The 13885-nt window shown below is 38.9% G+C and overlaps 1 pseudogene across 1 annotated transcript; it reads right to left on the bottom strand.

Moving 5' to 3' along the window:
• Window positions 1-2136: 2136 nt before the first annotated feature.
• Window positions 2137-4017, bottom strand: LOC149575897 (phospholipase A1-IIdelta pseudogene; annotated as a pseudogene). The gene has a single exon (XR_016360269.1). The product of XR_016360269.1 is annotated as a phospholipase A1-IIdelta pseudogene (transcript).
• Between the last annotated feature and the right edge of the window lie 9868 nt (window positions 4018-13885).

The raw sequence follows: 13885 nt of genomic DNA, 5'->3' as shown, positions 1-13885 counted from the left end.
TCACATATTATTAATAAATTTGAAAGTGGACATTTTTTATAGAAATTTCAGCAACATAACAGCCTCCAAAATGACATTTTTAGATTTGTATAACATTTACACAACAGCTCCCAAACGAAGGACACAAACAATGCTCATCGGGCTCTTGAAAACAACACAAAATAGCCAGGAACACCACAAAAGCATTGATAATCTATCACAGAAGTATAATCATGATCAAATACATATATTTAGCTCTATTTTAACATCTACATGTCTGATATACAGCAGCAACCCAAACTGATATGAAATACTCAACCGGAATACTCATCGGGCTCTCAAAAACAATACAAAATAGCCGGAAACACCACAAAAACACTAATAAACTATCATAGAAGTATAATCATGGCCAAATACATATATTCAGCTCTATTTTAACATCTAAATGTCTGATATACAACAGCAACCCAAACTGATATGAAATACTCAACCGAAATACTCATCGGGCTCCCGAAAACAACACAAAATAGCCGGAAACACTACAAAAACACTAATAATCTATCACAGAAGTATAATCATGGCCAAATATATATATTCAGCTCTATTTTAACATCTAAATGTCTGATATACAACAGCAACCCAAACTGATATGAAATACTCAACTGGAAACACCAAACTCTTACAAAAAACACACCCGAAAACTCACAAATCTGCACTGTTAAGCACAAAGGCAAACTCTGCATGAGCATGCACATGGAATGGCTTTAAACTCTCGTCTTTAGCCTTCTTGGAAACTTGCAAACTCCCATTCTTGGGTCTCCTTCTCCATAGGTTTGGCAGCCTCTGAAGAACAACAAAGCAATGCGCAAAAATCAAGTTCTGGAATGGGCCCAAAATGCCTCCAAACCCCTTAAAAGAGGGCATAACCCTAACTCACATCCAAGAGGGGTTAATAAAACATATTTTAATAATAATTTTCATTATTTAGTCCAACGGTTTCCAAAGATTAACCCCTTTTTTCGAAACTTCACCGTCTTGGGCCTGCCTGCCTTGGCAATAATTATTATTTTTAATTATTTGAAAAAGAGACATGACAAGCAAGCAAGATTAATGAATGCAAGGGGAAGTTTTATGCCAACAAAAGTAAAAAGTGAACAAAATTTGGAAATCAAGGATAATACTTCTAATTGATTTTTATTTCATCATTTAAATTTTGTGTATGTTGTCTATCTTTCCCTCAAAGACAAAGGGTGCTTTGGCATTTTTAGTGTGGAGGGTCAAGAATTGAAGTACCAATTTTCAACTCCATTCAACCTAGGTACAATGAGGAGAGAAATGACTATTCAAGATCTTTTTACAATAATGAATCCGCTGCGATAAATTAATAGGCTAGTAAAAAAAAAGCTAATTCACTGAACAAATGTTGAGGAAGTATAAATACTAATTAGTAAAATGTAATCTATCATCATATAACATTAAACTAATGTAACCATGTTCATATGAGTAGCTCTCTTAACAATACACTACACTTTGAAAGTGAAAACAATCCAATGAATCTTTAAACTAAATTTAGCGGTCTTATGGTCAATCATATTATGATGACGTGAGACTTTCTACAATAGAGTCTATCTCTTTTGCTTGCTGTTCTAAAATAAAAAATAATCGAAATAACATTATTGAAAATAAACCTTCGTAGAATTTGTAGGTGCATCAAATTAATTATACACCCACTTTTTATGTATTGCACTTTAAATTATTGTCATTCTTTAGCTCATGCAACTTTTGTACTAAATAATTATGTCATTTTAAACACTTTTACTCACTTCCTTTTATTATATAATGCTTCACTTATACTTTCAAATCATACACCTATCGACGTACCCCTTGCACCTTCTTTGAATGCAAGTGCTGGTATATACTAACATATGCATTATAGTCACAACATGAATATACATATACATACAACATAGTACAATGCTAAGAAAAACTGCATTAACCTATCATGATTTAACTATGTAGTGTATAAGTGAAACAAAAACTCTTAATGAGAACCCTCAAAATTCCTAATGGTAGGAACTAAAACATATCACCCACTTCAAATACAACCTATCCCATAGGAACATTTATTATACGTCTTTCTTATCTTAAAGCACTAACTTGCTCAATGACATATTATTATTTATTGAAATGGTGATGAATGTGACACTACTAGCAGCCCAAGTGGCGAAAAGGGCCAGTGGGGACATCCTTGACTACACCTATTCCTCGGGTTTCGGAACGTCATCATCATTGAGGTCCCCCAAAACCCACATTCCCTTGTCGTCCTTCATCATCCCCTTGTTCTTCTCCACCCACCACGCCCCCGGTATCAGACACTCCTCCTTCAGAAAATCACACGACTTATTCACCAGCGCCACGCTTCTTTCCACAGCAACCTCAAATGGCTTCTCCTTCCCCTGCCAACCGGCCACCATGTGAAGCTGCGCCTGCAAATTATGCCAATCGCTCGGATTCTTCGACTCCTTCAGATACGGCGACTTGCGCGTGTCGATCTCCAGCCTCGTCCCAATCTGGGCGTAGTGAAGGACTCTGCTCGGATACCGCGGAATCAAATCAATTTCATTCACCACGTGCAGACTCCGCAGCTGCGGCCACGCATCGAAGCCCCGCTTGAACTCCGGGTTGCCCACTCCCGGCGACCCCACCACGAATGCGGTCACCGGGACGTCCGGTTTCACCTCCGCGACCACGTTCTCCACCATGTCGAATGCGCTGAGCACGGCCAAGGCTGCGCCAGGGCTGTGACCGACAGTTGTGATGCTCACCGTCTCGTCCCTGTACACCTCCAGCAGCCGCCTGATCTCCGCTAGGACTTGGTCCCTTGCGCTCCTTTTCACAAAGGGGGATTTTGGGTCACTGGAAGTGTAGATCACGTACCAGCCGTTCATCACTTTAGGATCCGAATCTTCTTCGTCGTCGCCGTTGTGGCCGAGGTCGTACCAGTGCCGGGCCTTCGCAGGAGGGGTTTTACTAGATTTGGTCAAGAGAGGGGCGATTGAGTGGTGACCAGGGTTTGACACGTCCATCCACTCCAGGTCGCGGATGGTGCCCCTCCATGCGACCACGATGTCTCGCCTCCCCAGCCGTTGCTTCCCCCGGTCCGTTGCCACTGCCACGTAGCCGATCCAGTTGGACTCTTTGCTCCACGCCTCTCTGGACCGGGACTTGACGAGGACGGCACCCGGGACGTCCACGCTGGCAGTGGCGTAGAGGAAGCGTGTGACCTGATAATCCCATTGCTGGTCGCCTGGCTCGGCGAGGGCAACCTTGTGAAAGAAGTCATTTTTGCCGTATCTGCTGCTTCCGCAGTATTTGGAATGGGGGTCGCTGACGAAGGCGTCGTAGGTGGCCTGGATGAGGTCGCCGTAGAGGAGAAGGGATTGGCGGAGGCCAAGATGAGGGGGATCGAGCATTCCCTCCCAGCTGTTGCTGCCGTGGATGGATCTCCATTCTTCCGCGATGCTCTCTCCTGACATCGCTCCTGAAATTAGAGTACATCAATCTACATTCTTTTTAAGGGTTTCGCGATGTAAATAGTATTCCTAGTGAGCCCCCACGTCAACTGTTTGGGTATCTTCGTCCCCGGTAAAATTGTCGGGCCTTCTTCCACAACTGGAGCAGGTGGGACTTTCCGTCGCTCACGCGTAAGTTTGGTGGCCGTCTCGCAGTTTTTAACCATTTTTTATTGTAAAATACAATTCGAACATTTTGGACAATTTTGTCTATGCATTTTTAGAAAACCTGTTAAAAGATTATACAATATAAATGTAGGTCAGAAAATGTCCAACTTTAAATCAATAAGTCAACTTCGATTCCTGCCATGGAGAGAGACGACATTCATTCCTAGTGAAAGGGCCATTTTAAAGAGAAGGCTCGCCGCCCTAGGTCACCCATCCAATTTGTTTTTGTTTTTTTATCTTCAAATTCGTGAGTGGACAAACCTTTTTATCTAAATATATTTAAAAGTACAAAACATTATGGAGAGTTGTATATTGCAAAAATAAAAATAATAATTTCCAATAGTCCCGCTAAAAACAACAATTATATTAAGGGTGTTTATCTTCATATTGCATTTCATATTTGTTTATATACTAGCATTTTTATTAGTTCATGTCGAATGGTATGATACTATAGCATCTAAGTGGATGTTATTTCAAATTAACTTTTGACCAATCTAAGTGCTTTATTTAAACTATTGTAACCTATTTGATAATATATTTGTATTTATATGGAAAATTATTAAACACCAATTTTTCATAGTTGGACACTTTGACTCTTGGATTTTCTGAGTTTGATGTCTTTTCATCCACTACATAAAAATCTCATAAAATCTTTTGTCTTGTGGACGAGAAACGTTAAAAGCATAAATTATATAATATTAAATTTTGACTTGGATAGTGTGGACTCAAATTGTAAAAGATCAATTTCATATTATAAAGTGGGCAAAAAGGACAGGGAGAGATAAGACAAAAAGCCAGGAAGGGTAGTCGAAGAGTCACAACTGTGAAGATAAAAGGAGATGAGACTCATTCCTTGGGATATGTTGGATTTATGATTCAGTTTCAGTTTTCTCTCTTGTGAGAGTTATTTAGAAAGAGCTTTCAATTAGTATGAGAACGTAGCCCCTCATGCAAACAAATAGTGGATGCAAACCCATTGTCCTTGGAGAAGTCACATCAAGTGTCTCGCATGTGCTTACAAGTTCTTTTCTTAAGTTTTCCAATCTGACTGTAAATCTATTTTTAGGATTGGATTTTTAATGCTAGTTATTGTATTGTTGTTGTATAATGCAATACTATGCTTTAAGGATATTGTATGAGAGTTTATTGGTTTAATACTGTTGGTTTGTAACACATTTTATATGCTTGAATATTGAATACTATTATGAGAAAGAATGGGTTAATATCTTATGGTAAATCTACTGGGTTTCTATTATTTTTCGTAATACATCTACTTATATTCAAGTGTTGAATATCAGTTTGAGGAAACAACTAGATAAATATCAATTGGGTTATTTCTTATGGTTTATATTGTTGGTTATTTACAATACAATTTCATATGTTTATGATCTAAATGTTATTCTAAGGAAAAATTGAGCAAATATTTGGTTTGAGACATTTCGGTGGTATCAAAGCTAAGTATCCTGCCATCCTGTGGAGTAACATCAAAGCAATTCTTCCTGCCAACCTGTGAGACTTTATAAGGATTGCTAGCGAGCAGGTTGAAGAAATGTTGAACTTAGCCACTCCAAGATGAGAATTTTGATGGTCATTGAATGAGACGTTTATCTCTTTTGATCTTCCTTGAATGATGATAATCAATTTTGGTATTTAAATTTAGAGGTACGAAAATAAATTATCTCAGGTTAATGAATTACACTCCTAAGGCTCTCATCCTTGGGTGTTAAGTGAAAGGAACATTTACATTTCAAAGTAACAATGCTTACAGATTGTGTGTATCGATGAAGTCCTTTCTACAGGAGAATCATATTGCAAGCATGTTGATGTTGAAGATTCTAAATTGCATATAAGTTTTAGGGCAAGAACTCGTACAAAGTGAAGACCATGTTGTTCATCTTAGTGCAGTCAAAAACACTTTGATAGAGTCGGTATTAAAACACTGTGGGAGGGTCTCAAACCAACTATTTCATATCTTCCACCCAAACATCTTTGGTTGGTTGAAGATGCTTTGAAGCTCGTGCTGGACAGAAAAGGAGGAGTGGGGAGCCCTTCACCATACATCCAATAGAAGTTGCTAATATTCTTGGTGAACTTGAATTAGAATGGGAATCAATTGTGGCGGGTCTATTACATGACATTGTGGAAGACAATAATGTTGTCAATTTTGAAAGAATAGAAGATGAGTTTGGTCCAGTTGTTTGCAAGATTGTAGAAGGGGACAAATATTCAAGAAGTAATTTATCAAGTTGCAATTAACATTCTCGTGAATGAAGTTTGTGCGCATCTTCATCAACTTGACTCCATGAAAGTATTTTGCATTATTAATCGTTGTCGAATAACATCAAATATTGATAGGACCTGACCATTGTATGAAGAGACTATTTGAAATGTCCCTTTTCTAATTTTGTATGATATTTCCAATCTTTAATCAGATCTTTAAGAGCAAACAACTAATATCACAAAGATCCTCCAAATTTCTCAAGAAACCCCAAATCGGGTATGCCAAAAATGGTGCCAAAAGCTTCACAGCTTCACCTATTATTAATAAATCTGAAAATGGCCATTTTTACAAATTTTTCAGCAGCATAACAGCCTACAAAATGACATTTCTAGATCTATATAGCCTTTACACAACAGCTCACAAATGCAGGACAAAAACTATGCTCATCGGGCTCCCGAAATTAACACAAAAATGCCCGAAAACACCACAAAAACACTAATAAACTATCTCAGAAGTTTAATCACGTCCCAATACATATATTTAGCTCTATTTTAACAGCTTAAAGTCTGAAATACAGCAACAACCAAAACTGATATGAAATGCTCAACTAAAAACACCAAACTCATGCAAAAAACACACCCAAAAACCCACAAATCTACACTGTTCAGCACAAAGGCAAACTCTGTATGAGCATGCACATGGAATGGCTTCAAACTCTCGTCCTTAGCCTTCCTGGAAACCTGCAAACTCCCGTTTTTGGGTCTCCCTGGAAACCTGCAAACTCCCGTTCTTGGGTCTCCTTCTCCACAGGTTTGGCAGCCTCTGAAGAATAACAAAGAATGAGCAAAAATCAAGTTCTCCTCCCTGCCCAAAATGCCTCCAAACCCCTTAAAAGAGGCCATAACCATAACTCATGTCCAAGAGAGGTTAATGAAACATATTTTAATAATAATTTCATTTATTAGTCCAACGGTTTCCAAAGATTAACCCCCCTTTTTCCAAAACTTCACTTTCTTGGGTCTGCCTGTCTTAGCAAAGATTATTATTTTTTTATTATTTGAAAAGGGGACATGACAAGTCCTCCCCTCCCCAAACATTGCTTGTCCTCAAGCAATGGCTGAACAATAAACCAATCAATCCACCTGGATCCCAAATGTAGTCATGAACTATACTACTACCAATTAACACAGGCTCCTGCAATATCCTCTGCAATATGACCAAGAGGAATCCATAATCAAACTGACAATTATAGCTCAACCAAACTCCAAAATCACCACCACCATAGTCAAAAACCCATGAGACACAAACTCTTAGAACATCAGAACCCAAGTAAAGTGGAAAAATCAAACTGCCAACACAATAAATACCATCAACGCATCCCACTGGCCTATACGAAATGTACAATCCAACTCTGCAACAATGGTGAATGCTCTCATATGAAACTATACCAAGTATGGAGAATCCACACACTGTACAACTCCTGCAATCAACACAACTCTGTAGATCATCGGCCACTATCTCATAACCATAACTCCCATGCACCCCTGATGGTGAAAAGCCATCACAAGATGAACAACAAGAAATGGAACCCAAACCAAATTTTCCTACCATCAACTCCTCAACACAAGGATCAATTGCTAATTGATGTACATACCCTGCTGAAGCATCACTCCAAAACTCCTGCTCTAAGTCATGTATTATCAAGCTATCAACTGTAGGACCTATCACCATGTCGTGCCCATCACAACTCTCATCCCGAGGCATCAAACTATTCCATAAATGATGATAAGCAATAGGAACCAAAGTACATCTCTGTATCATAATCTCATTAACATGGTCATCAAAGGTAAATTGATGAGTGTACCTCACAGTGTAATGCCGATAGAATGCGCCAATCTCAGTCAGTGGCTTAGACTGTAATCCAGATGAAACTAACTGCAATTGATCATTAACCATGTTGGAATTGACTACTATCTCTGAAGATATCACCAAGGGAGTAGTATTACTAGTAGGAACCATGCCAACTGTCGACTCACCAACATCACACATGCTCTTTGATACATCTCTAGTCTCTGTGCCATCAGTACTAGAGGCCACCACCGTGTCAGGCATACAACAATCTGCTACAAAACTCAACTCAACTGAACCTGACTCTAGTGGGAATGAACCTGATATGCCAATGTTAGTATCAAGGATGGATGCATCCCCATCTCCACTGTCTCTGAAAATCTCGGCCATGGACATCCTCGGATCACCAAACACCATAGCTTGTGACTGTATAGAATCAGGTAAAGACTGTAGCCACTCTAACTCCATGGTCGCCTTAGCCAAATGAAACTGTGACTCCTTGAAAGCCAACTGTGTACTCTCAAGAATCTCAGAAGTCACCTCAAGTTGCTCAGTAAGCTCACTCACCTCATCTTCCTTGGCCAACAATGCATCATATGTTGTACTGCCCCACTCCATAAGATAATCTCTGTCAGCTACCAACTGCATATAATTCTGTCTCAAAATCTGAATAGCCTCCCATAAAGAGTGGATCTCTGTCAAGGAAAGATAACTACCTTCCTGCTCATCACTAGTAGGAGAACCCCATCCATAAACTGCTAACAACTGACGAGCAACATCAAAATGCTGGCAAGTGATAGCAATGTCTCGGTCACTAACTCTTAACTGATTAGGCACATGATGGCACTGGCTTGACTGTCTCCTACAAACCTCCTCTGATGCACTGTCTAAAGGAGTATCCTCAAAGTCCCTAGTCTCTAGAGTATTACAATCCATACCCTGTGAATTAAATCTAAAGCTCATATCAACATACGGAGTATCAAAAACATTAGCACTGCTGTCCAACTCCTCTGTACCCAAGGAAACTAAGTCTTCAAAACTGCCCACTACATCCTCCTGGATGTCATCAATGCCAATATGATCTTGGGACTCATCTGTACACACTGTCAAATATGAAATATCATCAACACATTCCAGCAAGTATGGTCGACTAGATATATGAACAAAGCCCAACACCGGTGTATAAAAACTAATACAAACATCGGATAAGCTCCTGGCACAAGAAAAGACAACACCGTGCAATCTGCTAATCAAATCCATGGTAGCACCCAAACAATCACTGCTACCAAAAAGTGTTAATGATTTACAGTCAACTGAACCCCAAATGCCAATATAAGAATCTCGAGTCCATATCTGTAAACTAGAATTAGCTGGTAACTCAAGCAAAATCCTGACTTGAGTAATATGACCAATACCAACTAACTCCACATACCTGTCATGATGAGATAATGTAGTGGCAATACTGTCTTCACACACCTTCAGCTGGCGGGATAAATCATGTGAAGTACTACTAGCCTCAACCTCATGTGACGAAGCATCTAACTGTGCCTGGTACTCTCTCTCAGAAAAGTCATGAATGCTCAATGTCTGCTCATCTACACCAGGTATCTCACCATCATGCACAACAACATCCTCATAATCATCATCCTTGAGGTCAAATCTATCTATCACTCTTTGACTAAAATCATCAAATGTAGTTACCTGATCATGACCTTGAGTAGTCATTCCATGATACCACCAATCATAGGCTGCATCTTCCAAGTGTAGACTTGCAATTTGAACAACATCACTCTCCTTCATGGGGTTAAGTGTGAAGAAGGTCTGTAATTTTTGTAGCCATGCTCTAGCTGAAATTTTATTTGTTCCATCAAAAGTAGGTGCTATAAACTTGCTTATTTTATTTTTGAGCTCTCTTCCACTTATGTCATGCTCCCTTCTGTACTCTTTCTTGGGCATCAAAGTGTTCATCATATCCACATATTCTCTAAAAGGAACTGAACTATGAAAGTCATCATCTAAGCCATTATAAGTAGCTCTTAATGTAATCAAGTTACCTGTAACCTCTTCCATAGGATTAATGGCTGAATTTGGTACTGGTGGCTCATCTGCAGGCAAGAAAATAGTTTTGGTTGATTTAGATGGTGTGGATTTCAGATTTCTTGGCTCCTCTGAAGTGCTCCCTTTCTCATTAATAGATGCAACCCCTTGTAGTTTTTCTGTCAATATTCGCAAAGCCTCTCTAGTTTCTGCCAAACTATCCACTGTTTGCTTCTGAGTATTTTGGATGTCTTGGAAGAATTTCTTTGCCATCTCATCTAGATCAGCCATACTTTTCCCTTCCTTGGATTTTGTACTTTTACTTTCAACTGGAGGTTTGATCAAAATTTCTTTATTCTTTTCTCGCTGCAAATATCTTTTTTCTCTTTCACTTAGTTGCATGCAACCATAAATTTTGACATGCAGCTGATTAGAAGCAACATGTAACCACCAAATTCACCAAGAACTAACATGCATATGATTAGAAGTAGAATGCAACCATAAATTTTGATATGCAAGATTTGGGTAGTTATCAAAACTGACATGCAAGATCTGGGTAGTTGTCAAAACTAGCATGCAAGATCTGGGTAGTTGTCAAAACTGACATGCAAGATCTGGGTAGTTGTCAGAACTGACATGCAAACTTCTACAACCACCAAATTCACCAAGAACTAACATGAAAATGATTAGAAGTAGAATGTAACCATAAATTTTAACATGCATCTGATTAGAAGAAACATGCAACCATAAATTATGACATGCAAAATCTGGGTAGTTGTCAAAACTGACATGCAAGATCTGGGTAGTTGTCAAAACTGACCTGCAACTTCTACAAACCCTCAGGCTGGCAAGATCATGGCTCTGATACCACTGAAATGTCCCTTTTCTAATTTTGTATGATATTTCCAATATTTAATCAGATTTTTAAGAGCAAACAACTAATATCACAAAGATCCTCCAAATTTCTCAAGAAACCCCAAATCGGGTATGCCAGAAATGGTGCCAAAAGCTTCACAGCTTCACCTATTATTAATAAATCTGAAAATGGTCATTTTTACAGATTTTTCAGCAGCATAACAGCCTACAAAATGACATTTTCAGATCTATATAGCCTTTACACAACAGCTCACAAATGCAGGACAAAAACTATGCTCATCGGGCTCCCGAAATTAACACAAAAATGCCCGGAAACACCACAAAAACACTAATAAACTATCTCAGAAGTTTAATCACGTCCCAATACATATATTCAGCTCTATTTTAACAGCTTAAAGTTTGAAATACAGTAGCAACCAAAACTGATATGAAATGCTCAACTAAAAACACCAAACTCATGCAAAAAACACACCCAAAAACCCACAAATCTACACTGTTCAGCACAAAGGCAAACTCTGTATGAGCATGCACATGGAATGGCTTCAAACTCCCGTCCTTAGCCTTCCTAGAAACTTGCAAACTCCCGTTCTTGGGTCTCCCTGGAAACCTGCAAACTCCCGTTCTTGGGTCTCCTTCTCCATAGGTTTGGCAGCCTCTGAAGAATAACAAAGAATGAGCAAAAATCAAGTTCTCCTCCCTGCCCAAAATGCCTCCAAACTCCTTAAAAGAGGCCATAACCATAACTCACGTCCAAGAGAGGTTAATGAAACATATTTTAATAATAATTTCATTTATTAGTCCAACGGTTTCCAAAGATTAACCCCCCTTTTTCCGAAACTTCACTTTCTTGGGCCTGCCTGTCTTAGCAAAGATTATTATTTTTTTATTATTTGAAAAGGGGACATGACACTATTGATGTAAATAAGTATTCACTATTTACACTTTACTTATGTTCACTTAGGTTAATGCATTATTTTATTATTTATTAGTTTGACGCCTAGGAGTTTGAGTACTCTTATGAGTTGTCATGTTGACAACACAGAAGTAAGCAACTCTAATTTAGCACATGGTGTCTACAACACTAGAGTTTGCATAATTAACTGAGTTGTCATGTTGACAATATAGTTATTCGCACTCTTAATTAAGCACATGGTGTCTACAACATAATTTTACGTGGCACACCTTTGTAAGCTTATCCTCTCATCATCGCACTAACTCCTATGCTTAATGGAGGATAATCCACACTTGGTGGACATGTGCTTAATTGTGAGGGTTATCATATTGTTAACTCCTAGACATTCTAGAAGCATTGCAGAGGCCTTTATATTTAGGCACTCCTAGTGTGTATGTACATCAATTGAATATCATATTGTTATTATGATCATACTTTAGTCTATTCAGTGCTTGTGCTTGAGTTCCTTGATCTTGGGTGAGTTTTCCCTAAGGAAAATTCTTACATGGTATTAGAGCTAAGGAAATTTCTCTTCACATAACCATTGGAGACCATTTTTTTGCTTCACCTCTCGGAGGACCTTGACTGAAATTCGTAGTATCGCAATCATTGGGAGCATTTAGAGCCAAAGTGGACCTCACCATTGCATCTAGAATGTCAATTCGGTGAAATTTGACTATAAATACGCCTACCCTAGGCCATAGTCGAATTTGAGGCAAATTTTTTTACAAACTGACACCCGAAGGCCCGATTTGCAAATTTGGTATGATCATTTATTGTATCTGCAAATTTATTTTCCAGATCGGTATTTTATTTTCTCTGTAATTTTTGTCAAAAATTCTCTACAATTTTTCAGAGAATTTTTTTACAGGACACTGAGTGGTTAATTCCTAGCTCTCGCGTGCAATATTCCATCACAGAATATTCTTTGGCATATTCCAAATCTGGCTAGCACACATTCCACTGGCAAGCACAATACTGGCCGAATATTCCAGCATCCTCAAACTAGAGACAACCTTCACACAATCAGTGGCTTGCTTGTTATTTATTCATTGTGGGTTCTTAGTTTTAAACACCGCAAAAGTCCTCTACACCGGCAATGTGGGACTAAAAGTCCTGCTAGACTTTCTTCACCGTTGTCGCATAAAGGACTTCCCAGCATCGCAAACCTTTACTAGTGACATAAACCCTATTGACGATAGTAAAGCTCCCGAGTCAACTATTTTACAACAGTTTGCAGTTGTCGTCGCCACAAAACCCCTCTTGACCACTGGTGTCAACACATTCGGGCACCGTCGACGACAACCCTCCCTCTAATGAGTGTTTATCCTTCTACCACATGGTTTGTTCAAAAAAATGCCACACAACATTTATCAGCCATGCCGATTCAGCGCCCATGAAGCAACCCGAACACGAGGTGTCTGATAGAGTTCTAGTGACCGCCACGTGCAACTTGCCACCTCAACTGAGTGACATGTCAACTTTAAGACACCTCTGCGACCACGTCACTGCAAGCGTACACCACCTCAGTGCCATGCAGGACCGGCCACATCAGCCTGTTGGACGTTCATACAACTGACACCACTATCAGATCACCAGGTGGCCTTTTTTTGCTAACGTCAGCCAATCACGAGCCTAAATTTGACAACCATCTGAACATCATCCGTAGGCCAATTTTCACTACCATGATGTTCGTTTAGATGTCAAATTTAACATGTTATTTTTTTACCCAAACCCCTCTACAGATTCAGTTTTGATTTAACAATTCGACTTTGGGAGGCCATAACTCAATCATCTAGACTCTAAATCAAGTGTGATTTTTTTATTTTGTATAAAATTTCGTGAACTTTTCAATGGTGCTATTCTTTTCTACTTCTGGCACAGGTATTTGTCAAAAATTGCATTTTTCGATGACTGTACCTATTCAATTCTACATTTCACAACTTCAAACGCTCCTTACAGGCTCATCTGGACACATTTCCAGGTTCCATTTTTTTTAAAGTGCTTAATTTTTTGTCTACTTTCTAGATCTACAATTAGATTATAGGGTTGTGTAGACAAAAATATCACTTTCAAAATTAGGTCCATTTTTGCATTATATTGCTTTGATTACTCTTCAAAATTGTTGTACATCTAAGCTATAGTGCTTAGTTCCAAATTTGAACCTCAAAAGGCAATTATAAATAACAAAATCAGATGTCCACTTTGTACATTTTGACAAGTGGCCTATTA

The sequence above is a fragment of the Cupressus sempervirens genome, chromosome 1, assembly GCF_028749045.1.
Source record: "Cupressus sempervirens isolate cs-2001-9-10 chromosome 1, ASM2874904v1, whole genome shotgun sequence".
In the NCBI taxonomy this organism is placed as follows: domain Eukaryota; kingdom Viridiplantae; phylum Streptophyta; class Pinopsida; order Cupressales; family Cupressaceae; genus Cupressus; species Cupressus sempervirens.
This window is presented reverse-complemented; position numbering and strand designations above follow the sequence as displayed.